Here is a 21,310-nt window from a genome sequence, read left to right as displayed (position 1 = left end):
ACCGCCCGCCACCAAGCTGACAGCGAGCAGGCTTGACATTTGGCCTCTCGTAATTAGGGAAGTGCCAGATTCCGTCCCACTAAATCTCAGCTCAAAATCATTATTCTCGACGGTGTTGACTCCGCAATGTCCGACCCGCTTAAGCCCTCCTCGGTGCTTTTTTGTTCCCCCCTCCCCAACTCCAACTCCCTTCTCCCCCGTAAATATCGCAGCCAAAATTACATTACAGTTTTGCGCTTGCCTCCCCCTTAATTGCTTGCCCTCCAAACACAATCTGCTTTGGCAATACATAAGATGGTATGTGAGTTAACAGCGACAGTGAGTTGGCAGCGAGGCAGCTGAACGGCGGTCTGTGAAAAAAAGGGAGCACTAAGACGAGGAGATAAAGTGTGGAGGAGAGCTGGAGAGGAGCTGATCACACACAGACAAGCTGGGGAGCAGCAGACAGATGCCATGAGAGCACGGCTGTCATCCGCAAAGCCAGGGATGGAGGGGAGGAGAGGAGGGGGGGACCAGGAAAGACAGGAGGAGGGGAAGGAAAGGGGAAAGAGTGGCTGACAAAAGCAGAGGATGGAGGTGTAATGAAAAAAGGTGGGAAGGAGCAGATCAGGTGTGAGTGGAAAGAATGGGATGGAGAGGAGGAGAGGAAGGAATGAACAAAAAAAAAGATAAACTTTTAGAATTTAAAAATAAGGACAAAGTAACATACACAGGTACTATAACTTCAATTTTCCCCTTCCATGCTTCCTCTTGCTCTCTAAAAAAATTGCTTTCTTTAAAGAATGTCTATTATATCACACTGTATCTGCATAAACATTATATACATATATACAATTAGTATACTGACATTAAATATATAAATCATTATCCAAGCTAAAAAGAGTAGAATAAAATATGCTCTTGCCTAAATATGCAAAAATGTAAGAACAGAAATGACTCTGCTGGGATTTAGTTTTAGTAGTTTCAGTAGTTTTACTCTGTGCTTTATATGTTCTATAGTCAAAGTAGTAATTAGTTTATAGATTTGTGCAGTGTGGACTAACATTACAAGCCAGAAACATGAAGAAAACAAAGATCACGAGCAGGTTTAAGTGAATATGTTTCGGTGCATTCACCCAAGTTTTTTCCTCACAGGTTTCACTGTCTGCACCCTCTCTGAATATTGCATATTGATCTATATTCAGAGGAAAAGAAAACAATCAAAGACTGTGCAAACACATGTATCTGTACTTTTGCTAAATTAAATCAAACCAGTGCCCCAGTGTGCAACAGATACCAGACTGAATGTTATTTTCTATCTGTTAAATCAATTAAAATAGCAGCTAAGAAAAGCAGTCTTTTCTGTAATATTAACAAAATAAAGTAAATAAATGGGAGCAAAGAGAAATAAAGAGAGCAATAAAGGGAGTTTTATATTGTAAAAACTGCGTGGGGGTTGAAGCAAGACAGCATCCAAATTCACTATCTAATATACCAGTGATCATATTTCCATAACGTGACCTGTAACTCTGCTGCCACTCATATATGTAAGAGGAATGACAGTGAAGCTGCACCCTAACCTTTATTTTGAAAGTTAACCATGTCTCATATAAGGAGTATAAGAGGCAAAAGTCCTGTTCTCTGTATCTGTTGCAGTGCATCATTCAACATCTTTTAAATCCAGATGATCCTGTGAGTGTCATCTTTAAAAAAAAAATAGCACTGTGATTTATTTTAAGCCTTTGCAGTCGATCACTTTGTATCAGAATTTAAAAAAAAACTTTTCAAATGTGCTATAACCTCAAGCTTATACCACCCAGCATGCACCATCATCTCATTGCCCACAAAAAACTACCACCACAAGCTCATTTTTCCCCCCACTTTAAAAGAAGTTTAGACAAAGTTCCCTCCTTTTCCTTCCACTCAGAGGCTTGTGTCTTGCAGAGAGAGCCCATCACAAAGCGTCAGCTAATCTGGGAGATGGCAAAGAGGGGACATGGGTTTGACAGGGGCTCGCTTTCTCCATAAGCCTGCCATTAACGCTAATCCCTGTGGGTGACGAGCAGAGGAGGGGCAGTGGCGAGCTGGGGAGGGACAAGACAGGGGCCTGTAAATATCAATAACAAATAGGGAGATGTGGTGGTATTAGCCCCCGCCACCCAGTTCCGCTGCCGCTGCTGCTGCCACCACCACATCCTCACCCAGCCCAGTTTGGCCCCCATGTCTTTATCCTTTATCTTGCAGGGATTGGGCTGAAGTTAATCTCTCCAGCCGTTATGACAGTCAATTAACAGGGAAGAATGTAGCTGGACTCAAGATGCTTGAAAGTGAATGTATGGGGGGTTCATGGGGTGCATTTGTGTGTGTGTGTGTGTGTGTGTGTGTGTGTGTGTGTGTGTGTCAGCAAGTTTGGTATCGGGGTGTGTGTGTGTGTGTCTGTGGAGAGATGTTCCACAATGACAACTATCTCTCTGTCCGCCCCCCTGGAGAGCAGATGGGATATGAGCTTGCCAATGAGACAAGAAGAAAGAGTGGTGTGTGTGTGTGTGTGTGTACAAGTGTGTGTCAGTCATGCATATGCGCACACACATGCGTAAGGGCGCTGTGTGTGTGTGTGGCTGTTTTTCTGTGCATTCAGCAACAGTGTGTGTCTTTCCATAGTTCCACAGTTGCACAGTTCTTACAGAGACAGTCTGGTGAGTTGATGACAGTACATTTACTTAAACACTTGGCCGCCTTGTGATAATGTGACACCTATGGACGTGACTCATAGGAAAAAACACTGGCATTACAAGCATCAGAAATTAGATTTTTATCTGTCATGCTTCCACAGGAAACTTTAAAAGTTGGGGTCAGCTCTGAGGATGCAAAATCACATTTGTTAATTCATAATTTTTTAATACTGTTAATCAGGTTTGTTTCTGGTCATTTTTCATGTAAGAAATCATGAGCCATTATTAAGTTGCAGGTAACTAAGCTGAATGCAGCACACCAAACACCCAACTATTCCTTAAATTTTTTCTTAACATTTTGTATAAGCCCTTCTCCAACCTGCCAGACTTGGCTGTTAATTTTAAGATGCAGTTTAGCACTCCCTTTTCCCACACTTTGGAGGTAATATTATGATCAATAGCCACAGAGTGAATGATCTAACAGCAACAGATGGATGATTTTAGTGTCTGTGTTCTCATTATTTAGCTGATAAGTTTGCCAACGGGGCTGACGCTTAAAAAACTTGGTGTTCACTTTTGATTTAACTTCTTAATTTGAGGCAAATGATTTTTTTGAGAGACATGAGAGCAAAACAAAATGATCTAATAATTTGCTGATTATTTTCCTGACTGATAAATTAATAATTCCATAAAATGTCAGAAAACAGTGAAAAAAAATTTCCATCATTACTTTCCAAACCCCCCCAGTGACAACTTCAGAGAGCAACATAGACATCTATCAAATCAAATATCTCATCGTGTAAAACTAAGCAAAAAAAAAAAAAAAATGTGTGTGTGTGTGGGGGGGGTCGGCTAAAGGCATCGTTGTAAGCTTGTTCACCTTTTAAGAGGCTGGTGAAACAACCAGCCGGCGGTAGAGCCTGGCTCTGTCCCGGCCTCTGGGGAGAGGTTAGGGCAGCCACCCAGGTGCCCTGAACCAGAATGAGAGGCTAAACTGGGCCGTAGGATGCCCCCAGTCCCCTCGAATGCCTCTCCCAGGGCAGAGAGGATCCGGAGGCCAGCCCATTGCAGTCCAAAACTGAGCTCAAGTCAGCCCAGGGGACCAGAACAATAGCCAAGAATGTGTTCATATGGTAATGCAATCAACATCAAATCCAACCAGAACAGATTTGGGTTTTTTTTGTTTATTTATGATCCCTTTTTTTAAAGTTATGAAGGCACACATACTCTCATGCCTATAAACCCTGCTGAACTGTGAGTAAACATAGCCACATACACACATACAAGCAGCCTTACACACACATGACAAAACACACACAGCAGCAGCAGCAGCAGTAGCAGCAGTAGCAGCTGCATAAGTCTTTGGGTGAGTGCACATCTGTTAGACTGGCTTAGTACAGGGAAACTAGCTGTTGACAGCAAATGTTTTCACTCAAGCCCACGTCGTGAGTTATCGTATATGGAGGCTGTTGTGCAGAGGGGTAGAGGACGAATTAATTTATGCTCTTTCTTTCTTTCTTTCTCTCTTTGTCATTCTTTGTCTCTTGTGAAAACTCCTCATGTCTCCCTCTGGTTTTACCTTTCATCCACTGCCCATCTTGAGGAGCACTGGCCGGCAAGTTAAATCAATTACACCCCTCGGCAGATGAAATATCTTCGGCCATTTCAAATAAATGCTTTGCCCAGGTATCTCTTTAAAAAAAAAAGCCCTATTTCCAGAGGGGGAGAGGGCAGGTCGAGGCTGCATAACTCCTGACAATCTATCATCTGGCATCTCGCCGTTGCCTGTAATAGCCTCTCATACAAGTGAAGGTGGCAGTGGTAGAATGGTATGTTTTCATGTAGCTGAGATGTGGATTGATGTGATTGTATGACTGATGTGAATCCCAGTGTTCTTTCCTGTGAGTCAGACTATTTGTGTGTAGGCAGCAAATGAAAAATACCAGCATGTAGTGATTGGAACAAAATGATCTGACCCTCAACCTCTTTTTAAGCTGGTTTCCTTTCAGAGGTAGCTTTCAAGACGTTGACATTCAGTGGTATGATTACTCAGATACAGCGTGTGTTTGTGTGTGTGTGAGGTGTGGTTTACCATGAATAGGTGTTTGGGGGGGGGGTATGTGTACGTGCCATCACCTGTAGGGCTACTGGCTGGGAGGCGTTTGCGTTGAGGGCACCAAACAGGCCTTTAGAGCGAGGTTGAGTGAGCAGCACAGTCACACACACAAACACACACATATATGCACACAGACACCCATGTAGCAGCCAAGTCCAAGCCAGAGCCAAGCCAAGACTCTGTGTTTAGAACAAGAAAAACACTTTGTTTACGCTTTAGGGCCCTTCACTGCTCAACCAGCGAAAGAGGGAAATCAACTCATCTCTGGTTCCCTAACCACCGCCACGTCGTCAACAGATGAAGTCAGCATCTCACACCCAACAGATGGGGCGAGGAGAACAGCAGCCTACTTTACCAAATGGACTTTTCTTTTTCCCTGTTTCCCAATCTACTAATCAATGCCTGTCGTCTGCTGAGACGGCGCTCAGAGCTGCAGGCGCAGGAAGGTTAGGAAGTTGCTGGTTGAAGCAAAAAGCGTGACTATTTGAGGTGTGTGTCAGATCTGAACTCGCTGCAGCACCGGAGCAAAGTAAAGAAAAATAAATAAATAAAGATATAATTTATTGTTCAAAAGGAAATGTCTTTTCTTGGAAATAATCCTGCAGGGCTTGGTGGAAGTGTGTCTGCGGCAGAGGGATGTTTTAATATCAGATGCTGCTTATTTGAAATTGTCTTGCTTTGGTGAGATCAGAGCATCCAGATGATAAGGACACGCCCACCTAAACGCCCTCAATCAGATGAACAAACAAACTCTGGCTCCAGAGGAAAAAACACACACACAATCTATTTATTTATTTTTTATCATTTATCCTTTAAGTCGTCTGTTTTTTTGTCCGTATAATTCCTTTATTCTTCACACCCAAATCAAGTGCCTCTGTGCGCAGCAGATAAATAGGAATTCCAAACTCCAATGGTTCATTTGTCATGGTGTGAATTCCAAGAGTGGAATCTAGAAATAGCTCGAGTGTTCAAGCGCGGTTGTTGCCTGGGGCTCGGTGGCATGTAGGAGGCTTTGGTGATATTTGCTTTTTGCATATTTTCTACTAGGGGGCTTTTTTGGAAGGGAGATATGCACTTTTCCCATTGCAAACATTGCAAAAAAAAAAAAAAAAAAACAGAGAAAAGAATTTTTTGTGTGTGTTCTGAGCTGCACGTTGTAGGAGGCTATGCCCATTATTTTGGTATGACATTACAGTTTTAATTGAATTGAATGCAATTTATTCTTAAGAAAACTTTTAATTAAGTGCCATATGGACAGATTGTGGAGTAGTGGCCTCCATGATATTCCCTTGGGGACATTTGCTGCATAATTAAGAATATGAACTGTAATGACACAGTGAGATTTAATGGAAACTCGCAGTCTAAATAGGCGACGTTGGAAAGCCATTATTACCCAGCCAGAGAGGGCTTAGTAGGGTTCTCTAGGGACAGTGGGCTCCCCAGAGTGGAAACCTGGGAATTCAAAACCCTAGAGAACGAGAAGGGAAGAAGGTAAGGAAGGAAGGAAGCACAGTGCTTTCTATAGTGCACTCTCATGCTGAAGTTGAATTCAGATTTTTTAAATACAGGCAGTGACACTTATATACAGTTATAAGTTTAGGCTGAAGTGAGAAAGCGGGAGCTTTCAAAGCTTTTCCCTCAATACATCCGTCTTCAGACTGAATGTGAAGCAAATTTGAGCCTCGCTTTATTCAAACCAAAGACTCTGTGCAGTTTCTAATAACTGACCACAGCCAAGACACTGACCATGCCTGTGTGGATTATCTAACAAGGTACGCCGAGCATGCCTGTGTTTGATCTGTGTCTCAAAACCGTTTTTTCCTTTTGTCTATAGCTTTTCAAAGTTGACTCATACAGCCACGTCTTAGCTGAAATATTTAGCTCAAATTTGAACATATCCTACTCAAATTGATGCCTCTTTGCTTAAGTCTGTGCCAGCTGTGTCTTTCCACTGACTCAGGTGAGTCTAAGCTACGTTCAGACCAACAAGAACATTAAGAAAAGGATACAGAAGCTGCTGTTTTGGTTGCTACAAGTGATTAACTTGATGTTCTTCAAAATGCCCAATGAAATTTGTAGATTTAAGAGCTGTAATTTCTAAGTATGAACAGCTGGCTAGCTAGCTACAGAGGAGGAGGATGTGTTCCCCACTCCTAAGGCACATGATTGTTCAACTATTTCAGAAAACAGACATTAATGGTCACACTGAAATAAAACATATTTGAATTGCTGAACAGATCAGAGATCTGTGGAGTAAATTCAGAGGTCTGTAACCAGGCAAAAACATTCACACATACAATCACACTATGCTGCACTTTGTCTCTTTCATTTTGACTCACTTTCGGTTGCAATTATGGCAACCTAGCACTGAACGGTTACAGTTGTTATTGTGCATCTGCAATTATTGCAACTTGTTCTGTAGGATGTAGATAAGCTGGACTGTTTAAAGAACTCCACAGTTTGGGAAATCTAAACTCTGTTTAGTAACATTTCTTTTTACAGAGAGACATAGATAGATAGGGAGAGGATACAATGAGAAATCAAGTTAACTGCTAATGTCTAACTGTATACCTATAAAAACAGGTTGATGTCTTTCAGACTTCATTGAGGCTGCTTAAACAGTATACTCTGTGTTCCTGTAACTGTCCAGACAGCCATTTTGTAATTGTAATTTGTAAGGACTTATTACTGGCCATAGGAAGCTCCTTGTTCATTGCTCGTTTACGATTTGCTTCCCATGGGACAAACAACTTCCACAGTTATTTTTTGTGTGTGTGACGGAAACTGGAATGCCCACAATGGCTGAGAGCTGAACTCAACTTGTGTTTTGTGGGAATCTTCAATTGTTGTGGAGCACTAATAACAGTCAGAGGAAAACACAACGGGACAAGGCTGCTGAAGTCAAGGTAAACTATTTGCTGTGAACAACACACGGCAAAAAAAATAGAGAATTCCTCTTGTTGTTAGCGCTCAGTGAGCAAACAAAACAAAGAAAGGGAACAAGGAGTAAAGCAAAGATGTAAAAAGCCCCGCCGCACCAAAGAATGTGGAACTGAGAGAACAGAGAGGGAGAAAAGAAAGATTGAGAAGAAAGAAAGTGAAAGAGAGGGCATTGAGAGAGCCAAGGAGAGGGTAAATATGGAGGCCAGATAACAAGGAAACAAAGGCAAAGAGAAGAAAATCAAATAAGTGTGTGTGTGTGTGTGTGTGAAAAGGAGAGAGAAATGAAAGGAAGGAAAGACACAGTTAGCTGCTCGCAGAACAGAACAAACTCATTTACAGAGCAGTGCCAGACTTGAAAACAATTATCTGCCATCTCCGTTGCCTCTGTAGAAGAGTAGCCCGTTTTGTGGGGCTCTTTGTTTTTCTCAAGGACATATTCATTATTTCAGATGAGACCCATTTGAGTCTAAATAAAGACTTTCTCTCCTCTCTGTCAGATTCACTGGTGCTGTGATGTTGCATCTGAGGGGATGTGAAAACACGTTTGAAAAGGAGTCTGATGAAAGCTCATCTTTGCCACTAATGCATGTTCATTAAGTTCAAATTCTCTTTTATTCCACCTCCCTTTTCACATTTGAGTCCAGGTGCTAATATTTGTTTTTGTGTTTTTTTCTGTGTTTGCGCAGTGCACAAGTTCTCTTGAAAAACTGAACGCCGGAGCAAAACGGTGACATCTTTTTTTTTCTTTCGCCCGCCACCCACGACAATAGTCTTCTGTCCGAGTGGGCCCTTTGAAAAAGCAGGGCTGCATCTTTCTCCTGTGCATGCATAGAAAAAGGAAAAGGCTGGCGCTAATCACATCCAGACAAAAGACACCTCTGACAAACAGTAAACAAGGAGCCAGAAGTCTTTTATGACTCACAGGGAACACACACACACACACATTTACAGAAAGTGTTATTCCTCAGATGACAAGATTTTTGACATTGCAAGAAATAATTTGCTGTTGTATCTGTAGCCTCCTCGTTCCCTCCTAAGGTCACGACACCAAACACAGGCAGGAATCAAACTGACACGAAGGACAACACAGAAAAATAACCGCTCAGGTTTCAGGTCCCATCTTTACCTGCTCGGGAGGTTGTCTCGTCTCCACTGAAAGACGCCTGTATGTGTATGTGTGTGTGTGGAAATGAAAGAGAAGGGTACGGAGACAAAGAAACACACACACACACACACACACACACACACACACACAAACACAACACACTTCAAATGGCCTTCGAGAGTTGCTGCATTCCACATTTAATTGGAAGCGAAAAAATGCGGCATACAGCACCCTCCAAAGTAAACTTCTCACAGCCACGAGCCAGCCAATCACACCGGCCGGGGGGGCAGGTCACCCCCCCACCCTCCAGAAATAGGCACAGATAACCTATTGTTGAAGCTCAAACAGCGGTCACACACAGCGAAGACCTCACACACAAAAACACATATTCAGAGTTAGTATTACTTCAAAAGCCAGCGGTAAACATGTTTTCTAAAAAACTGGGTGCGAGGGAGCGAGCGAGCAGCAGGTACTGCAAGTGTTTTCACAGCTTTTTCATCCCCAAAAATTGTACATGCAATGAGAAACTAATGGAAACTAATGGATCAGAGTAAAAAGCAGAGCAGGGAAAGACAATGAGGAAGAGGGCATTTGTTCTGTGAGAGGGTAAAAACACAGGTATCCTTGGTAACTAGTCAAACAAACGTAATATCACATCCACAAAGATGTATTTTCTACCCTCTTACACACCTTTAAGGCTGCAAGGGGAGACAATATCACAGGATAAATGTGTATTCTTTAATTCACGCGTCATATTAATGCGATGTGACGTTTGCGCTGTAGCATCAGAATGACAGCAGGTCTGTGAGCCCATGTGGGAAATTTGACGACTTTGATCTGAGCTTGTGTGACTGCAATCCATGTCAAGATGAGGACAAAGGGCAGACAAATAAAAAAGAGAACGGAGAGTGTTTTATTTTCAACTGGAATTGTGTAAAATTTTTGTGCAGAATTATCTAAGTGTTAATAATCAGTTTGACGTCTCTTCAGCGCCTAAAAAGACAAAAATCACATAGATGTTTCTCCCATATTTCACACAATTTAGGGTTTGTTTTTGCTTCGGTACTTTCTCTTTTTTTCCCAAGCATTTTTTAAACTCACACGCTCTGAAATAAATAAATGTGTCTGAATCCAATCTGGATTAAAACATTATAACTGTGAGCATTTATCCCCGAAAATCCACCGCTGAATTTTTAAGAGGATGTGAGCACTAGTTTTTATTTAACAGCAAACACACACAGGGGGGACATCTGTGCTGAACACTGACCAAATCCGCGGCGACTTTGCTCACAATACAATTTTGTTGGAAGTGTTAGAATTTGTTTCAAGTTGATGGCACAGCCTCCATTTTGAGTTGACTTTGATATCATTCTGCGAACAGTGAAATGTCTGGATAAGTGTTGCGTTTAGGCCAGCCATCTGTACCATCTCCAACTCCAAAGCAGTTAGATGCAGAGAGCACCCTCAGTTTGAGAGGAGGGAAGAGCCGTGGCATGTTTTAAATGGTTCACTGCTGGCATCTACTGGAGACAGAGGGAACTGCGGGCGCTAGGAGGACTCAACGGACCCCACGCTCGCAGATTCAGAGAGGTAGTCACTCTCCTCTCTCTACTCCTCTCTTCCAAGTGGATGATTAACTCCACAGATGAGGCATCACCTCCAATTCCAGCATCAAACATACCATGAATAACAGATATTATGCGGTTTGGCAAAGAGAGAAATTATTTCATCAATGTTTTAGCCAAAAGTGACAGGTTTTCTGATGGAGGATCAGTTTCAACTATGAAGTAAAAATGTGCTTGATGAATCACACTAGTATACATCTCAAATATACATCTTGACCCCTGCTAAGTGTAGTTTACATAAGGGACATTTTCATACTGAAAAACAATTGAAAAATGCAGTGTTTGGATCACTTTTAAAAATGCTCTTTATCTTTGTTTCTTTATTTACATCCTGTTAATCCTTATCTCTACCTGATTAACCTGATTTAACAAGGCAAAGCAATCAGAGAAAATGGGTTTTACTTGAAATTTACAAACTATAAATTAAGAGTTGAAAGTCTTGTTTCTAGATGTAAAGCGTTAGGATTCAATATTTGGATGTGAGGTTCCCATTTTCAAGTAAAAGTCAACATTTTTAAAACATATTAATTATAAAATGATCATATTTTACTTTTTCAGGTATTGCACCATCTCTCTGGTTGTTATAATTTGCCAGGATGCCAACATGATGGAATTCTAAGATGACAGACTAGTGAAAAATGAAAAATAAATGAAACTTGAAACTGCAAGCACATTTATATTTGTTTTTTTAAGAACATTTTAACTATAGAAATGTTTTCTATGGTGCAGCACAGCCTATTCAATAAATAGAACTACTGATTTCTCTAGGGGAAATAATGGAATAAATGCCTGTACATACTCTGCATGTGTTTATGTAGCTGTTTACACACATGCACACATGGAACTCTGTGTTTATTTACCACAGCATCGCTGACAAATCCGCCTGCTTCTCTTTCCCAAGTCTAAAGATTATAAAGCACGTGACAGTGGGAGTAAAAAATAGTGTAGAAATCATAAATAATAAATAAATAAATAATAACATGCATATGACATGTTTCAACTGTCATATCAGATAACTGTGCAGCTACATTCTCCTGGGGAATTAGTGAATGTATGTGTCACCAAGTCAGGTGAAAATGAAAAATTAAAGCCGATTTAAGTATAATAAAAAATTCTATTGTTCCTCTTTCTTCATTTTTATGTGTCTGTGTGTGTTTGGGTATGTCCATGTGTGGCTTGGGAAATCACTCCTGACTGACGAGAGGCAAAAACAATCAGTGCGGGGGGGCGGCGCAGAAAAAGATCTCCTGTGTGAAGGAATGTGATTACTTTGCCAAACACAATTCTCATCTAATTCTTGTAATTGTTGCCTCATAATGTGACACATTCATATCAGCAAACGCATTCAGCTCCAGCCTGTTTAGGACGTGGTGGATTGAGTTGGAGAGTTCATCCATTACAATAAAGGACAAAGCGGCCCCCTATCTGTTTCAGACATTTGGCTCTTTATGATGCGGAGTATGGCTCTGAGGTTGTCAAAGAATTCAGGCGAAAACAATGTACGGCTTTGAGATATATCAAGAGCTCCACAATGAGATCCTGTGTTTGTTGATCATTTTGAAAGGAGACAGCGAGAGAGAGAGAGAGAGAGAGACAAACTCCAGACAAAAGGGATTGTCTTGATTATTTGTCCGTCAGCAATGTCAGGAGCACATTTATGAGCGACGATGGCTTCGAGGATAACGGTGATTGAGATTAGGCCCCGCTGAGAGAGAGGGGGCGACGAAAAAAAAGAGAGTAGAGAGAAAGAGCGAGGGGAGAAGAGTGAAGAGTGGAGAATAGGGATGTGACTAGACTAGAAGAAAGCTCTGTGATAACTGCCAGCCAACAGCCTGTTTGATCCTGAGGGATGGCGGAGGGATGTAAGGCGTTTGAAGCTGACAATCCCTTTGTGATGATAACACATGTTTTTCAGTGTGTGCGCTGATCCTCCCTCTCCTATTGTATTATGGGCAGCAGACGGCAGCTGCCTGGGCATTGTAGCACTGCCGCTAATCTGAAACAATATCTTTAGGCCCAGCGTGGTTATGAGCAGCTGTCGGCATTGTTGGAAGCGCTGCTAATCTGCTTCAGTATCTTTAGCCCCTCGTTTAGCTCTTTGATCCTCTCCCATTATGCCTCCCTTCCCATCACAACGAGCGACCAAGCTTGGCAAAGCTGTGCTGGAATGTTGGATAGATAGCAGGAAAGAGAGAGAGAGAGAGAAGGAGAAAAGGAGGGAAAAATACACAGTGCTCCCATCAGAGACTCATCTATTAACAGATGTTTCTTACTGTTTTTCCATTTGTGTCTCTCTCAGAGCTTTTTACGCCTGTCACAGCCAGTCAGACATAGAGACGGGACAAGATAGAGATGACAGTTTTTTGGGGTTTTTTTGCTCTCAAACGGCACAGAAATCTGCCAAACCCTTCATTTGTACTCCATCACTCCGTTCAGGCTTTCAACTCAGAGGTTTGCGGTCGGGAGGCGAGGTTTTGAATCCCCTCCAGGCACAATGGGGCACGAGAGCTCAGCAGTTAACATCACCTCAGCTCGTGGTTTAAATCCCAGCCCCAGCCTGTCTTTGGAATCTTAATTTTCATAGCTCCAGGAACTTTCCCAGGGGCCAAGAACTCTTTGAGGAACTTGGGAACTGTACTGGGTTCCACCAGAGGAACCAGGGTTGAGGCTGCACTTAATTCTTGCTGGCCCAAAAAGGCCCTGCTCAGGAGTAGTACTTTGCAACTGTCCAGGAACTTTTGGGTTGATGGTAGGGATGGGCATTTGAAGAAATTTGATCATCTGGAAACTAACGATCAAAATCAATTAATCATTATTTTTATACCAAAAATGCCTATGGCAATAAATGGCTACAAAGGATGAAAAAAGTGTGTTCTTCCTCAATTAAATCTTTTTTTCAAGAAGAAATTATAGTCCAAAAACAATCCTCTTAAACAAAGCCTTTAAAGTTGAACTGAAAGTAAACAACAAAGACCTGAGGCCTCATAAAGGCTCTAAGTCAAACCCAACAAATTAACAAATTAACAAACCAAAGCTATGGCGCTCGTTGGAAACACAAGTGAGAGGCTTTTACACACAGTACAACAAAGTTATCAATCAAAACAAACATTAATAAAATACAAAATATAACATTAGGCTATTTAGTGCAGAATGTAAAGAGATGATCGATAAAATTCTTAACAACCAATAATCCATCATCGATTAATTATGCCCATCCCTAGCTGGGGACCTGCACTCCTTCTTTGAGTATGCTGGTGTTTTCTGCAGCATTTTACAGCATGCTGTTTTGCTCTGTAACTCACTCACTCACAATCGAGAACAGTTTTCCAGATAACGACGGCTTACAACCCTTTCAACTCATACTTAAAACTGTTATCCTCAGGGAGATGCTAAAGAAGAGCCAAGAAAAGGGCATTCTTTTTTATTTTCAGGGTATTTACAAGTCCTTGCTGTTTCTTAATGCTATATGGTGAGGCACACAATTTTTCACATTGTGGGGAAAGCAAAGTTTCTAACTAACTAACTAACTAAATCTAATCATAACAGAGCCACAAAGGAAACGTCTACAACTGATGGCACAACAAAGTCCAGGCTTTTTTGGTTAATCTCTCCAAGTCTTTAAACTACTGTGGTAAACACAGAAACCAATGCACCGAAGGAACCTTTCAGTTCCTGGGATAGTTCCAGTGCCTGGGAATAAAAAGTTCCCAGAAACGTTTTGGTCAGAAAAACCTATTTTCAAGTCAAAGATATTTTTCTCAAGGAGAAAATATAGCCAAAATATGGAAAACTGGCAGGTAATTTTTCACAACTTATCACTGTTTTGAGCCGTTCCCACATCCTCAAAGACTCGTCTATCCTGCCAGAACCATCAAATTTCAGTCCAGTGTGACAGATTTTATCCAGTTTCCCAATCCGACTTCATTCTTCCAGGTGGAAACCAGAGGTAACATATCTCTTTGATTTTCTTGTTGTTACAAAGCATCACCAAAACTGCAGATTTTCTTGTTTAGTTTAAGTTTATTTTTCTATAATCTATTTTGTGTATAATCAGGAGTTCGTATCTAAGTCACAAATTGTGGACAATCTGATGTTGAAAATCTGAAATAATTTTAAGCCAAGAGCACCTTGGTCAGACAATGCCAACAGAAAAACACATATACACTTCCGCCACTCCTGCACTGCTTCATTATTACAGATTCACATCCTACTGTGCCTCTTCTTATACTTAAGTGCAGTTAAATTCACTGAGAGTCACCAAAATACCCAAAACAAGAAATGCAAGGTGAGAAAAAAGGAGCTTTTCTTCCTCCTACAGCAGTGAAATGTTAAACAAGGGATCCAAGCTAATAAGGTAATTATGACAAAGAAACAAATCAGGTATGAGACAAATTACAGTCCTTTAACAGCGCTGACTGTTTGACCAACACAGTGAGTAGTAGCTTGTAATGAGATGAGGTAGGTGTAGTGGAGGCGTGTCTGTGTGGGGGGGGGGGGGGGGGGGGGGGTGCCGGAGCGGATACAAGCTGCAGACAATTAACAGAAACATAAATATCTCGCCATGCTTAAGCAAGCCATTAATCAGATATAAATAGAGCGAAGGAGCCCTTTGTGATTAACGAGGTGAGACTCGCTGCTAATTACTGTTTCCCTCTCCTCTGGTAATTAGGTTGGCGCTTAGAATGGGGATGAACGGGACTTGCCCTGACCCCATTTCACCCCCCACCCCCCACCCCCGTCACCCTGCCACTGCTGGTTTGCTCTCTGCCCTTGTATTTCACTGTAGTAGGATATACGACCATGTATGACTTTTCATAGGCGCAGTATAGTGTTGCATTGTGAAGGCACGAAACACAAAATCTCAGAGAGATTTACCTAAAATAAGCAGAAGACTGAGCTATCAGATAAGTTTTGAGCAAGGGTCTAAAATTGTTAGTATAGTGTAAGTTAAAATTTAATGGTTGGGTACCACAAGTCCAGTTTTATGCCAATGAAACAATACATTCCAACAGATATTTCCTACCTGACAGAAGATGTGACTCTACCTTTAACTTCATTTGCCTGCTTTTCATACATATCTGACCTGAATAGCTACACAACAATGCTTTTTGCTACGAGTGAGAGGTAGGGATGATATCGTATCATGTAAAATTCCCCACAGTAGGAAATAGTCATACGATATGATAATAACGATAAACTCTAATTGATGACATGTGTGTGTGTAACACACCCGCAGCTCATATGCAGAATGAGAACAAGCATGGCAGAAGGCAGAGTTGAAGCTGAGGAGGACAGAGGTGGTGCCCCCCCACTCCTCCACCCAGACATCCCAGGGGAAACACTGTGATAAGATGGAGTTGAATGGTACGATTTTTTATCATCATTTGTATCGTTATCACAATAAACACCAGAAAGTATTGTGACAAAAATTTTTCCATGTCGCCCATCATAGAGAGAGGCTTCGATCATCAGACTAGACTGACAGGAGAAAACTGTCAGAACACTGGACCCATTCACGGTTCTCCAAGGCATGGGCAACTACAGGGCCCCTCGGCTCTTTCATGGTCAAAATCCAGGTCAGTTCAACAAACAACTGAAGTTGAGTGCAAACTGTTTTATTTAAATATTTTGGGTAATTAGCTTGCTTATTTAGTGTAGATACTTTGGCATTAGAGGTCAAGTAAGCCACATCCAAACAGGTTATTGGATCTATGGTTAGTTATGGTATTCTGCTTCATAGTGGCTTCCACCTCACTTAGCATCTTGCCACTGTGTTTTTAAACCCAATGAAAAGTTGAGGAAAGAAATCAGACTCTCTCCATCTGGATTTAACTCAACCACAGGGTCTGTTCTGCCTGCAGAGAACCGAGACCAATGAGATAGTCCTGCCCTCCTGAAATGTTTGTTACCGCTCCACGGGGATTTCACCTTATTGAAATGACATCTCTGATGGATGCACATCACAGCTGTGTCAGCTCCTCTCCTCTCAGCCTCAGCCTCTGACTACCAACAGGCTAACTTCACCACCACCCCCACCCCCCATCACACACACACACCCTGAGTCCTGCTGATATACAAGTATAATCCATTACTACACACTTCTACCAATTGTCTTCAGTTGGAAGTGGCTGCTATGACCTTTTTATGGGAAATGAAAATAAGTGGAGGCGCAGAACAGCCGATATTGGATCCTGTTGTTAATTAATGTGTGTATTATCCGGGTGGATGAAGCCGGGGGGAGGAAGTTAATTGAATTACAGTCAGTGAGTTGGATAATGCACTGTTGTAATTGTTCGACTGTATAAGACAGTGCGCACATTAGGGAGACGAAAGGCAGGCCTGATTTGCTTCCAGAGAATGGTAAGAAATTACTTGTTTGGTTTTGGGGTGTGAGGCATGAATGGGTTTCTAATTTAACCCTTGGGATGGCAAACTGTAAACATGTGCACTACTAAAGCCTGTGTATGCTCTCTTTATTACTGCACGTAAACAAACACATCACACGATTCTATCTTAGAGTGATTTTCACTGACAGGCATAACAAATAACATTTTGTCCAACATCAGGCTCAAGCCCCCTGAACTCACCAAAACACTTTCTGAATTTATGCCATATTGCTATTGCGTTATTTAGGCTTTATTTTTTTTATATCCAGACTGTAGAAAGGAAAACTGGCCCAGTGCTCAGTGTCACAAAGCCTATTTCAACGTGATGTTTTCTTAAGTAAATTCAGTATTTTATGTGCTTTGAATAGAGGGGGTTCAATATAAGGCATATTAATAAGCTGCCTTTATTTTAAATATAGAAATCTCTGTTAATAAGCATTAATATCACAAATAATAAATGTTGAATAGGATTATTTTTGTACCCTGTGGTGAGCTTCCTGCCAGGTTTAGGGACCTGAAACAGACTCATTTCTTTCTATAGGTTGTGCTGCCATCTTGTGGTCATGACTAGTAACAACTCCTAGCAAAGTACATGTATCAAAAGGTAACCTGAAAAGACTGTAGATGTCAGGGTATCACACAAAGAAACTTCACTTCTTGTGCCTTCTGCCAGTTTATAGACTGTAGGTTAGATTGTGATTTAGCAGCTGATTGAAGGGGGTTCATCTATTCATCTAACCTGTTTCTATTCATTTATCCAGCATCAATTATAAAATGTTTTATAAGTTTCCAACTTGGAATATTCCCAAAATTCCCCATCTTAGTATCCCATGGAAATTAAGATTTACCAAACTGACATTAAATTGGTAAATCTGTTTTAGACAACAAACTTATATTTTATATATATATTCTTATCATACAAAAATATAGACAGTACTGCAAAGCTTATACTCTGATATAGTTATAGACCATGCTCAATAGAATAAACAACTTAACAATAAAGTCATTCACAGATTTAAAAGTGTATGCCCACCTCAAGAACTTTCAATACATGACTCAACTCCATGACTTACAGTATTATCTGTGTGTTTGGCATATTTCAGCAGTACAATATGTATTCATTTTGCATGGTACATTTTTGTTTAAACTGCTCAGGAAGCTGAAAGTCAAGTCCTTTCTTTTGAGACTCTTTTCTGAATATATAATATTTACCAAACATCTACATACTCTCAAAGACCTCAGTTTTAACATTACCATTTAAATAAGTAAGAAAGTAGAAGTCTATATAATTGTCATTCTGATCCTCATTGTGCTACATAGAAAATGAAACAGTGTGCTTTATGTACAAGCAAAAAAACAGATGTCAGCACTTGATGTAGGCTTATTAAAGTAACCAAGAGATAAATTTGTTTTAGATTTTAAAGAGCCTCCTTAAGTTCCTTTTAAAAACACTAATATTTAACAGGAAGGCCAAGGACAGCAACTATTCTCTCCAGTAGATGGTGCTCTTGCTCCTGAAGTCCCACTAACAGCTGACTTCCATTACATTTTTTAACTAAATAGATACTTTCTTTTTTGCCAAAACACTAAACTTTTCTACAGACTTTCATTTCACCATTGGGTGCTTAAAATGATGCATACCAAATATTCAATGACATGACCAAAATATTTAGAGTACTGCAAATCTCATACAGGTACGGATCATGCTGAATATTTAAACTTCAGTGGAAATATCATCACAACACAGCTTAAAAAGAAAAGAAGGATGAAGCAACTCCCTCAAATAAACAGCAGACCTTCTCAAAAAGTGAAAAAAGCTAATTATTCCAATCCTTGTGTCTGTGTGGACAGCAGCAAAAACTCAACAGCTTTAGTGTTCACTCAAATTACATAATATGACCTCTAAAACACCAACAGCACAACATGCAGGTATTCACGGCCACAGAGAGACATTTAAACACCTGGAAATATACTAGTTAGCAAAGAGACCGACAGGCATGAGGTGTATTCGACTCAATGTCATTTCCCTCATCTCAAAGTCAGTGGGTTTTTGGTTAAATGTCTGAAATAAGGTCTGTGGTTTTAAAACAAGCTCAAGATATTTTCACATTAAGAAATAAAATACACCAGAAAATACCTCATTTGTGATTTTTGAGCTTTTACATGTCTTCAAAAAGGCAGTTGCTAACAAGTGTCTCAATGAGACTACAGAGGTTGTTGACATCACAATGCCACACACAAAAACCGGTCTACTCACCAGTCCACCTTTACAGCCTTGTTATGTTTATACTCATGCTCTTTCAAATGACCAATAACTTTTCAAAAGGAAAGCCATTTATAGAAGAGATCAGGAAAATTAAATTATAAGTTGAAAGCTTAGTGGTGAAGTTGACATCATACAATCACGCATCATATACCATTAGTCTTTTACTTCTTTACTTCAAAAATCATAAAAATTGTGTTCATTAGTGAGGATTATCTTGCTGAACAAAACATTTAAGTTACATTAACTCTGGTTGCTCAGAGAGCTTATTTTCTGCAATAATCTAAAACTTTATCGAAGCAACAGATTTATGCTATGTTCCCATGTCTTGCCTGGAGAATAACATTTTTCACAGACAATATGTGGGGAAAAATGTAGCAACCCTCACTCTATAATAAAGGGTCTTTGCATTGCATGCATTTAACTAAGAAAGTTAGCCCAAAAAAAAAAGTTTTGCTTGGTTGGTAATATCTTCATTTGGCCTTTTGGATCAGGGAAAGACTAACCAACTATATAATGTATTGTAATGCTTATTAATGTATTTCAGTCAATACTTGATCCATTTAAACCATGAGTTGCTTGATTCTTTGTAAAATATGAAAAAAGGTCACTGTACCATGACGTCAGCGCTGAAGTGATGAATCTCAGTGTTCACTGGGGCGTCTTGTCAGGAGTCCAGATCTGTCTCCTCATGTTACGCATCCCTTGGTTCAGCCTTTCTGGATCACCCAGAGGAAACCTGCACAGACAAATAAATATATAAAGAAATACATGTGTTAAGATACCTCCTTCACAGACTTCTTTACATGCAAACAATAAAACTCATCAGATCATTTCTTTTCTTTCTCTGCCATATTTACTTGACTAACGACTGACAAAAGGTTCTGTTGGGTGGTGTAATGTAAACAATGCAACTGACAAGCCCAGTTTTCTCGGAAATCGCACATAACAACACATAACAACAATCAAAACGTTACTTTAAACATAGTGCGTGTCAGTAGAGGTGGAACATTACATCATATGATCACAATCAGTCGGTTTCTGGGGTGTAATAACCTTAAAATGTCTGTTCTGGTAACAATATTGCTTTAAAAATGGTGAGGTTTGAGTTAATATTGCATGACGTTAGCTTTATTGTCAAACCTCATGCAGACGCCTTCGGTTCAAAAATATTGTCACCTTAAAATTTAACACTTCTCCATTAAGTTTCAGTGCATGCTGATTTAAAAACTGTTGCAAATATCCATGGGCATCTTGCTCGGAGGCTAATTCATTAGCTGGCTAATTTGCTCGTTAATGAGGTAAGCTAAAAAGCCAGGTAAAGTGAGGGGTGACACGGACACCTGCTAATTAGTGCTAGCGTTTAAATAAAATACTACTGGAATTTCACTCACCGAAGAAACTGGAGCATAGGTTCTTTGACGGTCTGTTTGACCTCCAAATGCACCAACTAGGACACCAAAGTCTCCAAAATGCACCAACACTACCAGACAAACGGCCGAGAGGTCACGTTCAATGACACAGATTAGCTGGGGTGACGCCTAGCAGAGAGCTAACGGCTAGCCCTCGAGCAGCAAACCAATTGTGACGGGGCCGAGTTGTCACTCAAAGCGGCAATGCCCCAGTTATGCATAATTTTAAGCATTAATACAGTGTTAACGGGTGATGAATAAACATGTTTTTCTATTGTAAAGTTGGGCATTTTTACATGGTAGAGCATGGGAATTGACTCGCTTTGAAAGCCACCCTCAAACGGCTTCCGAGGAATTACAGTTTTGGCACTTCCGCATTGGCGTCATTTTTCAGCCGTTTGGGTTAGCAATATAGACTGTAGGTTTGCAAACGCCTCTTTTAAAATACATACACGCTTAGAAAATAACATGTTTTCTCACGTATTTTGTGTCCCAGAATAAAATGTGACAGAATCTTGGGCTTGGGCCCAAAGTCATACATTAAACCCATTTAAAAAACGAATTAACTTTGGGACGAGGAAACCGGAAGTGCTAAAATGCGTACTATTTCCAGGTTTTCGGACTGTACCACCACTTCCTGCACCACTCAATTGTTGCTTGCAAAACGTGTTAGCTTAGCTGATACAATATCGTTAACACTGGAAAACGAGCTAATTCTCCGGGGTGTTTCCTTTAAATTATGTAGTTAATAGCTGTAGTTGTTTATTGTGAGGCCATGTATTTGTGTCACAATTCCAGAGACATGTTAA

At 40.6% G+C, this 21,310-nt stretch overlaps 1 long non-coding RNA gene across 1 annotated transcript in view; it reads right to left on the bottom strand.

The window, feature by feature from the left end:
* Positions 1 to 20,866, bottom strand: part of LOC108899817 (uncharacterized) — a 42,764-nt gene extending 21,898 nt beyond the window's left edge. Inside the window, exons 1-2 of the long non-coding RNA XR_001963605.2 lie at positions 20,484 to 20,866; positions 19,706 to 19,828 (exon numbers count right to left, since the gene is read on the bottom strand). This is a non-coding gene — a long non-coding RNA (uncharacterized LOC108899817). The remainder of the gene's footprint in view (positions 1 to 19,705; positions 19,829 to 20,483) is intronic.
* Between the last annotated feature and the right edge of the window lie 444 nt (positions 20,867 to 21,310).

This window comes from Lates calcarifer, linkage group LG18, assembly GCF_001640805.2.
Source record: "Lates calcarifer isolate ASB-BC8 linkage group LG18, TLL_Latcal_v3, whole genome shotgun sequence".
NCBI lineage: Eukaryota > Metazoa > Chordata > Actinopteri > Centropomidae > Lates > Lates calcarifer.
Note: the sequence above shows the minus strand (reverse complement) of the source record. Positions and strands in the feature narration are given on the sequence as shown.